A 20,166-nucleotide genomic window follows, 5' to 3' on the forward strand; every position below is an offset into this window, starting at 1 on the left:
AGACGTAATAACATACAGATCACGTGTATAGCATCAAATGTCACACATTCAGACCTAGAGGTGTAAGTCCAGGCCCTTTTTATGCACTTCTTACAGCTACCCGACGACCAGTCGGTGCTCCTGGACCGTACACATAGGATGTTCTCTGCCTATCAACACCACAAGCATCTAACCCCGGACACCCTCATCATAGTACACTATTTCCATCTGAAGGAGAAGATTCTACAGGCTGCCCGACAACAGGAGCTGACTGTGTTTTGAGGGGATAACATGTTCCTGTACCAGGCTATATCTGCTCACACTTTGGCCCACGGGAGGGCATTTAAGGGTGGCACGGAACACTTGCAACAATAGCAAGATTCTATACTGGTGGGGCTTCCCAATTCGCATCCATTTCACCTTCCAGGACAAGAGGGGAACGGACTGCACACAACAGGAAGCCCACAAGGCCCTGGGACTGCCACCTCCTCCTGACACTGAGACTCCTCACTAGTCCGGAGACCTTGCACTGGTGGATATGGGAAGGGGGCACTTGTCATATCCAACCCCCGCAACAAGTGAAAAAGAAAGCATGCAAACAGCAACGTCAGGCTGACAAAGACCATTGGTCACATTAATTGGAAGACGTCACCACACCCTAAACTTTTTCCTGGAACATAGGCCACAAACATTCCTCCTCCACAGGCAACCAGATGTTGTATTCTCTACCTCCTGCTGAACTCTGTTTCACCCATGGAGAGTCTGCCTGTGAGTTCTAAGGGGGGTGGTTGCTTGCATGGGTCTTCCAGGAGCTTGCCCCTATTCCATTAGACCGCCTTTGAACCTTTAATTGTGTTATCTCTGCTGCGAAAGACCATAGGCCACAAAGTTTGCAAGAGACCAGGTTGGTCATTTGATGCTCAGTTATACACTTATGTTATGTTTAATATAGTTGTTCCATTTTCTCCTTTGACACCAAGGTGCACCACATTCAGGGATGGTGCGATGGGGACATGCACTATCTCCCACAAATGAGCAGAGATAACCTCTACAAAATGTTATGTCTACCCTACCCATCATTTCTCGCAATGTTCAAGGCCTAAATATCCCACTCAAACATAGAGCACTAATGAAATGGCTCCGCCTGATGGAGGCAGATGTAGCACTCTTACAGGAGACACATCTCCTCTGAATCAAAACGAAATGCCTTCACTGCTACTTGTACAGTACGCAATTCCACTAACCCTAAACCCGCAGGTCCCTGGGGGGCAGCATTCTCCTCCGTTGGGATCGCCCTTCAAATTATATAGCACGCGCCGAGACCGGGAGGGATATCAGGTGGGAATGCATGGCATATTAGGTTCCACCTGGATGACTATAGCCTCTGTATAAATCCCTAATGGGGATAGGGAGGAATTTGTCTCTGAATTTTTTTCTGAGGATCCCCCTTTTTGCAAGGGGAACATGATGATAGGTGGTGACCTTAGCATTTTTGCTACATCTAAGGCTTGATCGCTCACATCCCCACAAGGCGAACCTTGTGCACCCTCTACTCTGACCCAAAGGATACTGGATCTGGAAGTCTGGCGGCATCAACACCCTCAGGAGCATGACTACATGGTCTTTTCTGACATACTACCACCTGCATTACGTTTTAGTCTCAGTCCCTAATTTACAGGCTTCTGGACACTAAGATAGATGTTCCAGTCTTGTCTGGCTATGCCCCACTATGGATGTCTGTAGGTCCCATTGTCCCACAGCAACCGTTTCAGAGACCATGGATCATCAACTGGGTAGCACTTCATGACCTGACCCTCAGAGACTGCATCAAGGATGTAATCGAACCCTACTTCGCAGAAAATGACAACAGTGAGGTGTCCCTGGAGACCCTATGGCAGAGGTCTTCAATCTGTGGGGAGGGACCCCCAGGGGGACCATGGAGTCCTGGGAAGGGGGTTGCGCATTTCCAGGCCTCACGTCTGTCTGGAATCTAAAACATGTGAAAAGAAAAAAAAACATCGGGGACACTTCAATGATTCAGCCAAAGTTAATTGAGTCTCCTGGGCTCTGAAAGGAAAAGGCCGGCAGACAGGTAAAACAATCCTTGGAGCCATTGTGCCTGCTTGCCTGAATGAAATGTAAATATATGAGTTAATCTGCAAATGTAAATGGTGCTTGGGGCGGTTCTGGCTTTAATTGCTCAAATCACTCCAAGCAGTGTGATGGCAAAGATGTTTTCTTTTTAGTAGTAAGAGTTAATAACTGGGCTTTGAAGTGCGTGCCTTTAATCGTAATTGCATTTACACAGTGCTTAGCACCCATTAGGAGGTGTTGAAGGGACAGTTATGCAAAAAAAATTCATTACTTATGGTCTGGTATTAATAAAATCTACATTGTAGAAGCTCCATTTTATCCGAGATATCACACGGGCACTTCCTATTGCACAGAGCACTCACAACTGTGATCCATAAACAATGGAGTTTGGGACTCTCAGAGCCCCTACTAATGGAGAGGTGCCAATATGTAATGTAATCTGCGGGCACATACAAGGTAATCACATGTCTATATTGGTGGCTCCACAAATCAAACAAATAAGCATGAACTTGAACTATATTGGTGGCTCCACAGAGCGGAACTGCCTTCACTAGTCAACTTACGGACACACTGGGAGGAAGGCTTAGGGACCCCCATAGATTAGAAAGCCTGGGAGAGAATCCTATGTCGAGTTCCTAAAATCACTACAAATGCCCAATTTAAGTTGATTAATTTCTATGTGGGTAAAAAGGGCATATCTCACGCCAGGAAGGATAAACTGACATTTTGCGACGACAGAGGCTAAAATTCCCTGCTGTGGTGAATTGGGACTGAATTACTCCACATTTTTTGGAGCTGCCCGGAGCTGAGCATATTCTGGAAGAGGGTGCCGGACACATTGACTGAGTTAATAGGGAGGGAGTTTCATTGCACGACGGGACATTGCCTACTTCACTGGTTTCCACATACACCCAAGAATAAAGTAACAGGAACCTTCAAGACCTGGCACTTCTCTTGGCTAAAAGGGATATAGACCAGAACTGGAAGACACAGAGAAGTTCCAGTGTGGAGGGATGGAGAAGGGAACTCCTACGATGGGCGGACTATGAAGGGGCAGTACGACTAAGAGAGGCCAGAGGGGGCCAGGGATCCCTTGAGGCTGCTACGGCATGGGAAGCAATAGTAGTAGACCCAAAACAACTGTACCATCCAATATCCGAGAAACAGTGCATGAGCCCTGAGATTCCAGGCTCCGGATTGAATGAATTCGGAGCAACGAATAACCCCCTCCAGAATTTGTAGGATTGAGAAGATACTCCTCTGTCACTGCTAAAGATCCCCTTCTCTGCAGCTATTCCATACTTGGACAAAATCCCCTGGAGTCGGTGATGAGTTTTCAGACAACATCACAAAATAAAATGATGGACGGAGTGGTGAAACTTTTCAAATACTCACGCCAGTCATAGATTTTTTTTTTTTAGGACTTGTGCCCTGTAGGACAAGTATGCAATTCAGAAAAGGGGTGGTGATGAACAGAGTGTCTGAATTAAGCAGACCACTCTTACCCAGTCCAAAGATCAGGGCTTGATCCATCACCGTTATTTACCTCACTGCACCATCCCAGCTCAGAACCTGGCTATATGCAAATTAGTCTGTCCCTGGCCCAGTGCATCATGGGAACAGGGCAGACCAAACTACCAAGCCAATTCTTCACCAGAAAGGGGACAAGCTTCCGGGGTCCGGTTTCTGGCATTTCAGCCGTCGTCGGCCCGGCTTGCTTGAATCCTGATGGTGCAGTGAGCAAGGGACTCATGTCTGAGTATACCCTGCCACACCTATAGTGGCCAAAAACGATTCAGAAAAGGGGGTGGTGATGAACAGAGTGTCTGAATTAGGCAGACCACTCTTACCCAGTCCAAAGATCAGGGCTTGATCCATCACCGTTATTTAGCTCACTGCACCATCCCAGCTCAGAACCTGGCTATATGCAAATTAGTCTGTCCCTGGCCCAGTGCATCATGGGAACAGGGCAGACCAAACTACCAAGCCAATTCTTCACCAGAAAGGAGACAAGCTTCCGGGGACCAGTTTAGGACAAGTATGCAGTCAGCATGAAGAGTGCACTCTTCTAATATCAACCTAAGATGAATCATCACTGTTGCAAAGAGAGGGCATATTGACACCAAATTTCCCACTGTATAGTCCTCCTGGAGCCGTATTACAGTAGGTAACCCCGGGGCACATGGGTTATTTACGCCGCTCCTTGCACCCCTGTAGAAATATAGATGTATGAAAGGGGCTGCCATTCTATATTGAATACGGGTCGGCCAGCACGCTCACAATGGGGCATTCTCTCATTTGCATGGGCTTTTGAACCAGTGCCATATAACAGAAGCTGCTGTTGACGGCAATGACTGGGGCACCACATAGAAATGGCCTTTGGGAGGGGGAGTCCAAGGGACCTACCCAGGCACCTCCCTGCAGGTAGGTGCAGTAACCCACTGCACCTCCCGGCGTGAGAGTGCCCTTGCCACTTTAATTTGTAAAATATGAAGTGCAGGTGCTCAAATGTTTGTTGGAGGCCACACCCACTTGTTTCTGGCCCCACCCACTCCCTCCACTGGCTCCATCCACTTACTCTATTAGTTCCATCTATGTAAAAACTGAGCCCTGTTAGCTGATTTTCTTTTTTAGGACCGGAGTCCTTGGGAGTACCTCACCAGCCCCATAGGCGTGGCAGAGGAAGCTTGAGTCTGAAAGCCTTCTCTGACAACCTTGCAGTTGCATTTAGGGGGGTCAGGCATTTGTATGCCACACTCCTGCCCCCCGTGGCTACAGTGACCCTGTACACACATAGTGGTTGCAATAAAGACACCCGTCAGCCTGGACATAAAGCAGGCGGCAAAGCGAAAAGGTTGCCAGTGGGGTGTGGCTCCCAGCCATAGGCTTGCTGCTTTGGAAAGTCGCAGACGTCAGAAAGCTGCCTGCAGTGCTGCAAAACTCAAGACCAATAAGTTGGTACCAGCCACTGCCACCCACCCAGGTGTGTGTTCTGTCTGTGTGTTAATAATGACATAAATCCAATATTGGGAAACAAACTATTTACATCAGATCCCCTTTCTTTTAGGCCTCATTACGAACGCGCAAGAAACAATCGTTTTTTTCCGACTACAACAAGCACAAACTTTTTTTTAATGTAAGGACTCTGTCAGATATTTTTTGTTGATTCACCTCACTCATGTACTTTAACCATTCGAAATAATCTGCTTGCTTCTTAAAGGCACCACGCAGATAACATCACTTTCTGCATTATCATTACACCCATGCCTTCCACTGCATGAAGTAGTATGACTGTTCTCCTCAGTTTTTAGCTGCCTCCCGTTAGCAAACTTAGTCCAGTGACTTCTTAGTCTTCTCGTTGCTCGATGGAGTGTTATTTTGAATATTCATATGTTTCACTTGTCTTTACTGCTTGGTTTTGCTCACAAAAGAGTGTCACTTAAAGCACGATCGCGCCATGCTGGCTCTGCGCAGTGCACTAAGAGGAGCCGTGTAAGCACAGGTAAGAGTGACTTCCAATAAACCGTTATACCGGGCATTAATTGTGCGCACATGGGAGTGTCACTCCTAGTCGTTGAAATGTCACACAGAATTTCAGTTATGAAAATGTCACACAGCATTCTGAAACCTTGGCAGCTTGTCAGTCCGCCGGTTCAGTAAGGGAAAGTTCCCCACCCAGAGGGGTGCGGGGTGTAGCCACTGTTTTCTAATTCTGTAAGGGGGGAGCACAGCGGATGTATCGGCACTTCTCTCCAGTTACACCCAGACTGTTATATTACAAGAAGGCGACTGGAAGAAAGAAACCATCTACGGGGCAGGGTGGAGCATGGCACGTGCTGCTTAAACAACCAGAGAGTGATGCCGGTGTTTTAATACTATAGGAGGAAGGCTTGAAATTGGACGCTTGGTCAGTCATTGGGCACTTGTGCTGTGCAGCATCTAGGAGTCCAGCACTCGGCACCGCCGCCCATCTATAGATCCACTCCCTCTATGAGAGCCAATGCACCCGAGGCCAGTTGATTGCTATCTCAAAAGATAGAAAATTGTCCCATGAAAATGAGCCCCCCATGTATGACATCTGGCTGCTCTTTTTATTTTACGCTAGCCTCGCATTGGCCTTTTAACTTTACTTAAACCTTATCCGGAACTGGCAGGCCAGTACTGCGGCGCCGGCAGGGCAGGCCCCGCCCTGCCATATCCAGATAAATGAAAATGTACCGCTACGGCTGGCGGGGGTGACGCATTCCGCGCCTACTACTAAGCCAGGCACTGGTCTCTGCATGATCTGGCATTCAGGGAATCTGCCAAACCCAACGCGGGTTAGTTGGTTTAAAATTACTGCTTAATTTATAATCTTACCATTACTCCTGGTGGGCCGGCTGGGACACACACTGGCTGCACTACCTTTACTTTCAGTAGTAGTACGATTAGGTGGCTGGTGCTGCTTGCTACCAGACCGGCGTCAGCCCTGTACAACTGTCTGGCTGCTGATAGATGCCTGCACAGGATGCCCAGCTCAGCTCTTCCCTTAACGTCGTTGTCGGCCGGGCTGACTTAAACGGCCCTGGACCCCACCAACGCAAGACGACCCGACACACCTACAACGCCGCCGCCCTCAACGCACTCAATGCCAGCCGCAACCCCGCCTGCTGCCGGGCCGCCCCGAAACGCTTCCACGGACCCTTCACCTGCACAACCTGCAAGTTCACCTGCCTCCGAACAGGCACCGCGCCCGCCAAGCCGAACCCCAGCCGCGACCTCAAGTGCATCCTGCTCAACACCCGCCCCGTCCACAGACACGCCGTCGAACTCTGGAACCTGCTCGACACAACATCTCCAGACGTCGCCTTCCTCACTGAAACGTGGATGAACGCCTCCTCAGCCCCGACATCGCCATCCCGGATGGATACAAGATCATCAGGAGGGACCGCATCAACCAGACCGGAGGAGGCATCGCCATCGTCCACAAGAACACCATCCGCATCACGACCGACGCCGACGACACCTACACCGCCGCCGAACACCTCCACTTCCAGATTCACACCGACCCAAAGACGACCCTCAGAGGCACCCTCATCTACCGGCCCCCGGGACCACGCACACAATTCAGCGAAGACATCACGGACTTTAACAGCCCACACGCCCTCCCCTCCGCCGACTACATCCTCCTAGGGGACCTCAACTTCCACCTGAAGAATAACAAGGACCGCAACACCGTCACCCTGCTGGACAACCTCGCCAACCTCGGACTCAAGCAACTGGTCAACACCCCCACCCACTACGCCGGCCACACGCTTGACCCAGTCTTCTCATCCAGCAAGCACATCGCCTTCAGCCACTCTACCGGACTTCACTGGACCGACCACAGCTGCGTCCACTTCACCCTGCTGGACAACCTCGGACAACCTCGCCAACCTCGGACTCAAACAACTGGTCAACACCCCCACCCACTACGCCGGCCACACGCTTGACGCAGTCTTCTCATCCAGCATGCACATCGCCTTCAGCCACTCTACCGGACTTCACTGGACCGACCACAGCTGCGTCCACTTCACCCTGCTGGACAACCTCGCCAACCTCGGACTCAAGCAACTGGTCAACACCCCCACCCACTACGCCGGCCACACGCTTGACCCAGTCTTCTCATCCAGCAAGCACATCGCCTTCAGCCACTCTACCGGACTTCACTGGACCGACCACAGCTGCGTCCACTTCAGCTTCAGAAAAACCACCACCCACCACCACCCGCAACAGGTTCCTCACAGAAGCTGGAGCAAGATCACCGCCGACCAGCTCACCGCCTCTCTCAGCCAGAACCCACCTGCCAGCACACCGGACCTCAACGAAGCAGCCCGCAACTTCACACAGTGGCTGACCGCCTGCGCCGACGACCTTGCACCTCTGAAGAACCCTTCCAACAAACTCAGAAGCAAGAAGGCCCCCTGGTTCACCGACGAACTCAAGGACTCCAAAAAGACCTGCTGCACCCTCGAGAAAGCCTGGCTCCTCGACCGGACCACCGACAACATGACCCCCCTCAAACGCACGACCCGCAAGCACCACCAGCTCATCCGCACCACCAAGAAGAAATCTCTGAAGGATCGACTGGCCCACAACAGCAAGGAACTCTTCACCATCGTCAAGGAGTTCTCCAACCCTAGCACCGGCAACAACGATATTACCCCCTCACAAGATCTCTGCGACTCCCTCGCCTCGTTCTTTCACCGCAAGATTGCCGACATCCACAACAGCTTCGGCACACCATCCTCGCACCCAACCGTCGAACCAACGCACCCCACTGCCACCCTCCGCACCTGGACCGCAGTGACCACCGAAGACACAGCCCGCACGATGAACACCATCCACTCCGGATCTTCGACTGACCCCTGCCCCCACCACGTCTTCAACAAGGCCAACTCCACCATCGCACCCCAACTCCGAGACGTCATCAACACCTCCTTCGACACCGCCACCTTCCCGGAGAGCTGGAAGCATGCCGAGCTCAGCGCCCTACTGAAGAAACCAACAGCGGACCCCACCGACCTCAAGAACTTCCGCCCTATCTCACTCCTCCCTTTTCCTGCCAAAGTCATCGAGAAGATCGCCAACAAACAGCTTGCCGCCTTCCTCGAGAGAAATGGATCCCTCGACCCCTCGCAGTCCAGTTTCAGAGCCAACCACAGCACCGAGACCACCCTCATCGCAGCCACCGATGACATCCGAGCCCTTCTCGACAACGGGGAAACAGCGGCACTCATCCTCCTGGACCTCTCTGCCACGTTCGACACTGTCTGCCACCGCACCCTAGTTCAACGCCTCAGCAACACCAGCATCCAAGAGAAGTCATTGAAGTGGATCATCTTGTTCCTCGTTGGAAGAACACAGAGGGTCCGCCTCCCCCCGTTTCGTTCCGAGGCCACCGAAGTCATCTGCGGTGTCCCGCAAGGATCAATACTCAGCCCCACCCTCTTCAACGTCTACATGAGACCTCTTGCAGCCATCGCACGCCAACACAACCTCAACATCATCTCCTACGCCGACGACACCCAGCTAATCCTCTCCCTCACCAGAGACCCCGACACTGCCAGAACCAGCCTCCACGAAGGGATGAAAGACGTCGCCGAGTGGATGAAGGACAGCCGCTTGAAACTGAACTCAGACAAGACGGAAGTCCTCATCCTTGGGCCATCACCCACCGCCTGGGACGACTCCTGGTGGCCCCCAGCCCTGGGCATCGCCCCCAAGCCGACAGACCACGCATGCAACCTGGGCTTCATCCTGGACTCCTCCCTCTCGATGACCAGACAAGTCAACGCTGTCTCCTCGTCATGCTTTCACACCCTCCGCATGCTCCGCAAGATCTTCCGATGGATCCCGATCGAAACCAGGAAGACGGTCACCCAGGCCCTCGTCACCAGCCGGCTGGACTACGGAAACACCCTCTACGCCGGAACCACAGCCAAGCTACAAAAAAGACTACAACGCATCCAGAACGCCTCCGCCCGACTCATCCTAGACATCCCTCGACGCAGCCACATCTCCGGCCACCTGAAGAACCTGCACTGGCTGCCCGTCAACAAGAGGATCACGTTCAGGCTCCTCACCCACGCACACAAGTCTCTCCACAACCTGGGCCCCAAGTACCTCAACGACCGCCTGACGTTCCACACGCCAGCTACGTTCCGCTAGCCTCGCCCTCGCCGCCGTACCACGAATCCGAAGAGCCACCGCCGGAGGCAGATCCTTCTCCTACCTGGCGGCCAAGACATGGAACTCCCTCCCCATCCACCTTCAGCTGACCCAGGACCACCTCGCCTTCAGGAAACAACTCAAGACCTGGCTGTTCGAGCAGTAGCGGCCCCCCTCCCCCAAGCGCCTTGAGACCCTTCCGGGTGAGTAGCGCGCTATACAAGTGTTATGATTGATTGAAACGGCGATGTGGCAATCAAATGTGAAAAAAATCTGCGCGGGCTGTGCGCACAGCCCCTACCCAATCAGAACCTTCAGCGCGCCCGCCCAAATAAATCAGTGTGTGTTCCGCAGCCCGCCCGCCCACCGGCAAGTGACAACAGTTAACACTGCACTGACTGAACTAAGAAGGGCTGCAGCCCACGGCCCCCATGTTCTACATATTATTTAATTGATGAATATTCACTTGGGCTGCAGACCCAGTGGTTAAGAAGTCTCACAGCAGCAACAGTAAACGCCGTGACTGACACTCTATGTATGTGAAAAACAAGCTGCCGGCCTGCGGCGCCTGCACCTCGTACATACAGTAAAGGTCCATTTTAAAAAACATCAAAGTGTGACGTGCGCAGCAGATACGTAGACCCGGCCCTGTTAATTAAGTGCCGGTGCTAAGCCCCGGAAAACACCGGCACAAATTAAGCACTGCATCTGCCTCCAGTGAAAGACAGACACACGGGCACAAACGCATTTGTCTTTTACTAATGCGCGTTCTTTAGCGGGAGCGTGAACTGGCAAAGTTCTGTGGGCGCAGTGATTTATTTCGTGTGCAATTGGGCGCACTGCCGTGGTTTGCACCGATCTCACCCTCCTAAGGGTGTACCCCGACGCAAATAGGGAGCAGCATGAACCCCAGATAGAATATATGATATGTGAAAAAAAGCCTTTAAATAGCACCCTCCAGACCTTTTGCAGAAAACTACAGCTTAAAAACATCATTAATCACTGGCTCGGAACATCGGTCGGATACTTACGTCCCTGCAGAACTCGGTAACCTTTTGGAATACCTTGCCGCTCTCGCTCATGGGGCGGCTCGCTGTCGCAAAGATAGTGATGCTTCCCAGGACGCTATATGTCCTTCAGAATTCGCTCTGCCCCATTCCCCCGCGAATATTTCGCAAGCTCAATACACTGTTAACGTCACTGCTTTGGGCGGGACGACGTTGCCCTACACACCTTGGTTGGGAGCTGGGAGGAAGGTGGCCTGGAAGCCCCGAGATTTGATTTATATTATTACGCGGCGCAATTGCTGCCGGCGGCACAGTGGTTCGCGGAAGCGGACGGGTGGGAGATGCAACTCTTGGCTGGGACTGAGACCGAACAGATACTCCAGGTGGCACTGATTAAGGGAAGGGGAGCGGCCGCGAACCTCCCATATGTGGTGCGCCATACGGCTGCAATGTGGCAGAGGTGTGTGGAACGGGTACTGAGACGGGCCCCCTTTCACAGGGAGTTGCCGGTTTGGATCTTGGCACCCATTGTGGCCATGGAGGAGCACATGTCCTTTAGGCACTGGAGAACCGGAGGCTGCACAACTATGGCTGACCTCTTCCCAGGCAATTCGTTTGTCACCTATGAAGAAGCTGCGGAGGCTTTTGGGCTGGGGGGGGGGGGGCAATATTTGCATTATCGAGGCATTCAGGAGGTGGTGAGGGAGTCATGGCCCCAATTTCCGGAGACGCCCCAGACATCGCATACACTGAACATCATTCTATCCTGTGGTAGGGGTCGCAGATTGATTTCCTTGCTTTACTCCGCACTGCGTCTGGACTCGGATCCTCCGGTCCAGCCGGCATGGGGCTCTTGGAAAACAGATCTGGGGATGGCCTTGGAGGTAGGGCAGCGCAAGCGTATAGGAAGTCTCACACGTAAAGTGTCCTGTACTGCACGGTTTAAGCTCACGCACTTTAATTTTATGCACCGCACCTATATGACCCCGGTTTCCTTGCAGCGCTTTTCACCTGATAGGGAGGACACCTGTCCTAGACGGAAATTGCCATATGGCTAAGGGATGTGAGGGAGTGGTCTTTGGTGGAGGAGACTCATATGCAATGTGCAAGCAGGGACGAGAGACTGTAGGAGAACTTACTGGCATGGAGAGTCATGTGTGCTGCCGGTCTGACCTTGAGTGTTTCGGAGGGGACTAGTGCTGAACTGTTCACGCCTGAGGGGTTGGGAGATGAAGGGGAGGAGGAGGGTAATGGGGACTGTTAGATTTGTATTGCCAGTTGAGGCAGACTGCTACCTCATGTCCACTGTCGCTATTTCCTGATTGTAATGTCTGGCTTCTTATTGTGTTCCTATGATTACTTATTGCCCAGGTGAAGCCTGAGTCCCTGCGGTGCCTTAATGAGGTTGTCGCTCTGTATACAACAGTTAGTTTTTGTATGATGCCGCATTTGGGGGGGAATGTTTATGTTTCTGCATACCAAAAATAAAGTTTAAAAAAAAACATCTTTAAGCTGCACAAATGACAGAAAGCAAACTCAACACTATCTACATTTTTGTTTTCATTTAATTATTTAATCGGGTTGATATCTCCTTCGTTGCAGGTGATGAGGAGTGACAATTCCTGAACACTAAAGATGCCTTTCACTAGGTTTTTTATTACATTTCCCCGATTAATTGAGCATTCGGGGTTTAGGTTATGATCTGTGTGATAATGTCGCCTTTCCATTGCAAGATGTAACTATGCACCATCTAATAGTCCACCCACGCGCTTGCATTCATACTTCCATCCACCGACCAGGGTATGGCAAAAGAACGAGGACTGACCCTGAGGTGAGATGTATAATAGAAGGACGTGACCAGAAGAAGTGGCGAGCTCATGTGGGGTTAAAAGACCCATTCCCTGCTTAACCAGTGCATCCTAGAAAGACAGGACAGGAGAGATAATGGTGCACACTGCACAACAGGCAAGAAGGCGCTCGAATTGGGGATAAAAAACAGAAACGGTCGTTCAATGGAGCACATGCACAATCCTGCTGCGTTACCTAGTGGGCGCAGAAAGGTCATACCCGGATGATTGGACGGGAGGTGGCAAGTGGGAAGAAAGAGCCATGGTCCGTGTCCTGTGGGAAGACAATCGTCCTTCAGTTTGTTGCAGCGTTCTGAAATGCCTGGTGTTGCAAGGATGTAGTCACCACCGGCAACACAAACTGGTAGAGCAGAGCCTTTGTATAGTGCATGCACTTAGGATGCATCATGGCACAGACCCAGACCAATGGGCATGCAGCCCATTTAGGGGTCTAACCTGCGACACCTGGACTGCCCATTGCTACCCCTGGCTTGCCCTTGCTACCCCTGGCACTACTCCGTGCTACCCCTGGCACTGCTCCTTGCTACCCCTGGCCCTGCTTTTGCGACCCCTGGCCTCTGAGGTGGCAAAATCAGTGCCTGGAACACAGTGGCAGTTCTTTCAAATGGACACTGCTTGGAGCTCCACTTGCCTGGTTTCCGTGAATTTTTTTATTATATTCACTATTAGTGTAATAAAAAATGGAGTACGTTAGCTGGCATATAACCATATTTGGAAGCTAAGATAAGTAAAAAATGCTATTGAATATATGCGGTATGCATGCTTGTGGGTGGGAGTGCATTTATGTGTGTGAGATTGTGTGAATGTGTAAGCATGTGTGTGTGATTCAAAGTAAAGGTCACGTGGTGTGCGAGTACCCCTAATAGTTTGGTGAATTGACATCCATGATGCAGCCATCAGCAAGCTTAGGAGCAGATGATCCAAATAGAACCTAATAAATATCTATGCCAGGCCCCATACATACGGTAAAAATATGTTTCACGGTAGGAATGCGCTGATACTGTATGGGCAGGAAGTCCCTGTGTGGAAATCACAAAGAATCTCTGTTCGCATAGGTTGAAACCGCCTTGTTTGTGGTATCCATTTTGTCAGCTATAAAATTCTCCTGCCCTCTGCTGCTCATCTTTTTTCCTGCCTGTGCTGTCTATTTTAGTTAACTTCCTGACTCAGCTAAAAGCAATATGCATGTTAAAGAGTTTGTAGCTGCCAGACCACCTTGTCTCAGACTCAATTGTCAATCTCTTAGTACTGCCATAAGCACTCCTGCTCCCCCTCCCACTATGCTGACTAACGGATTTCCCATTTGCCCATGTTTGTCGGTAGTTATTCCTTTGTAGGACTGTAACTTCTATTTATAACTAAATGCTTACCAGTGCAGAAAACTCTGTATAAAAGGCCCCATGGTCTGTGTAGTCAAGTCACTACCTCCTGGAACACTTGAGGGCGTTGCATGGACGTGGTTTCACTCATGAGTGAATAAACGTGCTATTTTGAAGTTCAGCTTCAGTGTCTAGCTCTAGTTTGTTGGACTAAGGGCCTGTGGACAAAGATAAGGGTGACCCCTGCACCGGTGTGCCCCTAAAAAGGCACTTTTCCACACCCGGGCCATGAAATCATTTTTGTCCACCATAAGCGTGGAAGGGTATACTCAGATGTGAGTCCCTAGCTCATTGCACCATCAGGATTCAAGCAAGCCGGGCCGAAGACGGCTGAAATGCCAGAAACCGGTCCCCGGTAGCTTGTTTCCTTCCCAGTATAAGAATTGGCTTGGTAGTTTGGTCTGCCCTGTTCCCATGATGCACTGGGCCAGGGTCAGACTAATTTGCATGTAGCCAAGTTCTGAGCTGGGATGGTGCAGTGAGCTAAAAAACGGTGATGGATCAAGCCCTGACCTTTGGACTGGGTAAGAGTGGTCTGCTTAATTCAGACACTCTGTTCATCACCACCCCCTTTTCTGAATCATTTTTGTCCACCATAAGCGTGGAAGGGTATACTCAGATGTGAGTCCCTAGCTCATTGCACCATCAGGATTCAAGCAAGCCGGGCCGAAGACGGCTGAAATGCCAGAAACCGGTCCCCGGTAGCTTGTTTCCTTCCCAGTATAAGAATTGGCTTGGTAGTTTGGTCTGCCCTGTTCCCATGATGCACTGGGCCAGGGTCAGACTAATTTGCATGTAGCCAAGTTCTGAGCTGGGATGGTGCAGTGAGCTAAAAAACGGTGATGGATCAAGCCCTGACCTTTGGACTGGGTAAGAGTGGTCTGCTTAATTCAGACACTCTGTTCATCACCACCCCCTTTTCTGAATCATTTTTGTCCACCATAAGCGTGGAACGGTATACTCAGATGTGAGTCCCTAGCTCATTGCACCATCAGGATTCAAGCAAGCCGGGCCGAAGACGGCTGAAATGCCAGAAACCGGTCCCCGGTAGCTTGTTTCCTTCCCAGTATAAGAATTGGCTTGGTAGTTTGGTCTGCCCTGTTCCCATGATGCACTGGGCCAGGGTCAGACTAATTTGCATGTAGCCAAGTTCTGAGCAGGGATGGTGCAGTGAGCTAAAAAACGGTGATGGATCAAGCCCTGACCTTTGGACTGGGTAAGAGTGGTCTGCTTAATTCAGACACTCTGTTCATCACCACCCCCTTTTCTGAATCATGAAATAGGCCAGCAATATTTAACAGAAACTGAGAGACAGAGCAGAGGGCTCAGTTGGGCTCCGTATGAGAAGTGAGACACTAGAAGGAGTACAGTGATTTGAGGATGATTGATGTTCTTTCCTGACTGAGCCTGTCTACTCTATTAAGAAAGAGCATTTTAGTGCATGGCATCCCCCAACGGCTTAATCAGTAAATCTCTGTTATGTTTCTGATGGCCGTTCCCTGTGTGTCAGTAAATCCCCATTATGTTCCTGAGGGCCGCTGCCTGTGTGTCGATAAATCCCCGTTATGTTCCTGATGGCCGCTCCATGGGTGTCAGTAAATCCCTGTTATGTTCCTGATGGTCACTCCCTGTGTGTCAGTAAAAACCTGTTATGTTCCTGATGGCCGCTCCCCATGTGTCTGTAAATTCCACGTAATGTTCCTGATGGCCGCTCCCCATATGCCAGTAAATATCTGTTATGTTCCTCCTGATGGCTGCTCCATGTGTGTCAGTAAATCCCCGTTATGTTTCTGATGGCCGCTCCCCATTTTTATGGATTGTGTATGCAGATGCATGTGCCATACATTCTGTTCTTTGTGGGATATGGACAACAGTAGCAAAATCAGTGAATAGATAACAATTCACCTGTTAACCTACTGAATATGGGTTGTCAGATTTATATGTTTCTACGACCATGCCCACTCCAATTATTTTTTTGGGGCAGTATGGACAGGTTTCAGTGCTGTTTAACGAAATGTCATTTAACTAATGGAAGAATAGAGAAACTTAAATCCCCGTTATGTTCCTGATGGCCGCTCCCCGTGTGTCAGTAAATATCTATAATGTTCCTTCTGATGGCTGCTCCATGTGTGTCAGTAAATCCCTGTTATGTTTCTGATGGTCGCTCCCTGTGTGCCAGTAAGTACCCGTTAAGTTCCTGAAGGCCGCTCCCTGTGTGTCAGTTAGGACCCGTTATGTTCCTGAAAGCCGCTCCCTGAGTGTCATCAATCCCTGTTATGTTCCTGATAGCCGCTCCCCGCGTGTCATACATCCCCATTATGTTTCTGATGGCCGCGCCCGGCTCCCTGTGTGTCATAAATCCCTGTTGTGTTCTTAATGGCCGCTCCCTGTGTGTCATAAATCCCCTTTATGTTCCTGATGGCCGCTCCCTGTGTGTCATAAATCCCCTTTATGTTCCTGATGGCCGCTTCCTGTGTATCAGTAAATACCTGTTATGTTCCCGATGGCCGCTTCCTGTGTGTCATAAATCCCCTTTATGTTCCTGAAGGCCACTCCCTGTGTACCAGTAAATACCTGTGTTATGTTCCTGATGGCCACTCTCTGTGTACCAGTAAATACCTGTGTTATGTTCCCAATGCCGTTCCCTGTGTGTCAGTAAATACCCGTTATGTTCCTGATGGCCGCTCCCTATGTGTCATAAATCCCCTTTATGTTCCGGATGGCCGCTCCCTGTTATTATAAATCCCCTTTATGTTCCTGATGGCCATTCCCTGCAATACAGTACTCCCCTTTATGTTCCTGATGGCCGCTCCCCGTGTGTCATAAATTCCCGTTATGTTCCTGATGGCCGCTCCCTGTGTGTCATATATTCCCTTTATGTTCCTGATGGCCGCTCCCTGTGTGTTATAAATCCCCTTTATGTTCCTGATGGCTGCTCCCTGTGTGTCATAAATTCCCTTTATGTTCCTGATGGCCGCTCCCTGTGTGTCATAAATTCCCTTTATGTTCCTGATGGCCGCTCCCTGTGTATCAGTAAATCCCCGTTATGTTCCTAATGGCCGCTTTCTGTGTGTCATAAATCCCCTTTATGTTCCTGAAGGCCGCTCCCTGTGTACCAGTAAAAACCCGTGTTATGTTCCTGATGGCCGCTCCCTGTGTGTCATAAATCCCCTTTATGTTCCTGATGGCCGCTCCCTGTGTGTCATAAATCCCCTTTATGTTCCTGATGGCCGCTCCCTGTGCGTCATACATCTCCTTTATGTTCCTGATGGCCGGTCCCTGTGTGTCATAAATTCCCTTTATGTTCCTGATGGCCGCTCCCTGTGTGTCATAAATCCCCTTTATGTTCCTGATGGCCGCTCCCTGTGCGTCATAAATCCCCTTTATGTTCCTGATAGCCGCTCCCTGTGTGTCATAAATTCCCTTTAAGTTCCTGATGGCCGCTCCCTGTGTGTCATAAATCCCCTTTATGTTCCTGATGGCCGCTCCCTGTGTGTCATAAATTCCCTTTATGTTCCTGATGGCCGCTCCCTGTGTATCAGTAAATCCCCGTTATGTTCCTGATGGCCGCTCCCTGTGTACCAGTAAATGTGGAGAAGTGTGGCTCACTGGTTAGAGCAGGCAGACCCTGAAGCAGAAGTCAGACCCGGGACCAGGGTTCGATTCCCGACGCGGCCGGGTCTTGAGCTCAAATGTCCACGGGCTCGACAATTCTCACTTCGGTGCCTGACCTAATCATGGGTTCACACTCTGCAACTCTGGGCATTAAGCTTGCTTAATCTCCACAATGGCCCCCCGCGGCGGGATGCCTGGCTTTCACCTTGGGGATGCCCTGTAGGGGCTATCTCACAGGGAAAAGCCAGGACGGGTTCCCAAGGCAAGCGCCGAGATACCTCCCCGGTGATCGAGCGCTATATAAGAACATACAACATTTTTTTTTAAAAAAAATACCCGTGTTATGTTCCTGATGGCCGCTCCGCTCCCTGTGTGTCATAAATTCCCTTTATGTTCCTGATGGCCGCTCCCTGTGTATCAGTAAATCCCCGTTATGTTCCTGATGGCCGCTCCCTGTGTACCAGTAAATACCCGTGTTATGTTCCTGATGGCCGCTCTCTGTGTGGCATAAATCCCTTTTATGTTCCTGATGGCCACTCCCTGTGATTCAGTAAATCCCTGGTATGTTCCTGATCGCTGCTCCCTGTGTGTCAGTAAATCCCAGTTATGTTCCTGATGGCCACTCCCTGTGTGTCAGTAAATACTCGTTATGTTCCTGATGGCCGCTCCCCATGTGTCTGTAAATTCCACGTTATGTTCCTGATGGCCGCTCCCCATATGCCAGTAAATATCTGTTATGTTCCTCCTGATGGCTGCTCCATGTGTGTCAGTAAATCTCCGTTATGTTTCTGATGGCCGCTCCCCATTTTTATGGATTTTAGTATGCAGATGCATGTGCCATACATTCTGTTCTTTGGGGGATCTGGACAACAGTAGCAAAATCAGTGAATAGATAACAATTCACCTGTTAACCTACTGAATATGGGTTGTCAGATTTATAGGTTTCTACAACCATGCCCGTTCCAATTATTTTTTTGGGGCAGTATGGACAGGTTTCAGTGCTGTTTAACGAAATGTCATTTAACTAATGGAAGAATAGAGAAACTTAAATCCCCGTTAAGTTCCTGATGGCCGCTCCCCGTGTGTCAGTAAATATCTATAATGTTCCTTCTGATGGCTGCTCCATGTGTGTCTGTAAATCCCTGTCATGTTTCTGATGGTCGCTCCTTATGTGCCAGTAAGTACCCGTTAAGTTCCTGAAGGCCGCTCCCTGTGTGTCAGTTAGGACCCGTTATGTTCCTGAAAGCCGCTCCCTGAGTGTCATCAATCCCTGTTATGTTACTGATGGCCGCTCCCCCGTGTCATAAATCCCCATTATGTTTCTGATGGCCGCGCCCGGCTCCCTGTGTGTCTTAAATCCCTGTTGTGTTCTTAATGGCCGCTCCCTGTGTGTCATAAATCCCCTTTATGTTCCTGATGGCCGCTCCCTGTGTGTCATAAATCCCCTTTATGTTCCTGATGGCCGCTTCCTGTGTATCAGTAAATACCTGTTATGTTCCCGATGGCCGCTTCCTGTGTGTCATAAATCCCCTTTATGTTCCTGAAGGCCACTCCCTGTGTACCAGTAAATATCTGTGTTATGTTCCTGATGGCCACTCCCTGTGTACCAGTAAATACCTGTGTTATGTTCCCGATGCCGCTCCCTGTGTGTCAGTAAATACCCGTTATGTTCCTGATGGCCGCTCCCTGTGTGTCATAAATCCCCTTTATGTTCCGGATGGCCGCTCCCTGTTATCATAAATCCCCTTTATGTTCCTGATGGCCATTCCCTGCAATACAGTACTCCCCTTTATGTTCCTGATGGCCGCTCCCCGTGTGTCATAAATTCCCGTTATGTTCCTGATGGTCGCTCCCTGTGTGTCATATATTCCCTTTATGTTCCTGATGGCCGTCACCTGTGTGTTATAAATCCCCTTTATGTTCCTGATGGCTGCTCCCTGTGTGTCATAAATTCCCTTTATGTTCCTGATGGCCGCTCCCTGTGTGTCATAAATTCCCTTTATGTTCCTGATGGCCGCTCCCTGTGTATCAGTAAATCCCCGTTATGTTCCTAATGGCCGCTTTCTGTGTGTCATAAATCCCCTTTATGTTCCTGATGGCCGCTCCCTGTGTGTCATAAATCCCCTTTATGTTCCTGATGGCCGCTCCCTGTGCGTCATAAATCCCCTTTATGTTCCTGATGGCCGGTCCCTGTGTGTCATAAATTCCCTTTATGTTCCTGATGGCCGCTCCCTGTGCATCATAAATCCCCTTTTGCGTCATAAATCCCCTTTATGTTCCTGATGGCCGCTCCCTGTGTGTCATAAATCCTCTTTATGTTCCTGATGGCCGCTCCCTGTGTGTCATAAATCCCCTTTATTTCCTGATGGCCGCTCCCTGTGTGTCATAAATTCCCTTTATGTTCCTGATGGCCGCTCCCTGTGTGTCATAAATTCCCTTTATGTTCCTGATGGCCGCTCCCTGTGTGTCATAAATCCCCTTTATGTTCCTGATGGCCGCTCCCTGTGTGTCATAAATTCCCTTTATGTTCCTGAT

General features: G+C 50.2%; 1 protein-coding gene across 1 annotated transcript in view; it reads right to left on the minus strand.

Annotated features, from left to right (window-relative positions):
• Nucleotides 1-20,166, minus strand: part of FARP2 (FERM, ARH/RhoGEF and pleckstrin domain protein 2) — a 1,631,776-nt gene that overhangs the window by 13,541 nt on the left and 1,598,069 nt on the right. The gene's annotated exons all lie outside the window — the stretch shown is intronic.

Source organism: Lissotriton vulgaris, chromosome 11, assembly GCF_964263255.1.
Source record: "Lissotriton vulgaris chromosome 11, aLisVul1.2, whole genome shotgun sequence".
Lineage (NCBI taxonomy): Eukaryota > Metazoa > Chordata > Amphibia > Caudata > Salamandridae > Lissotriton > Lissotriton vulgaris.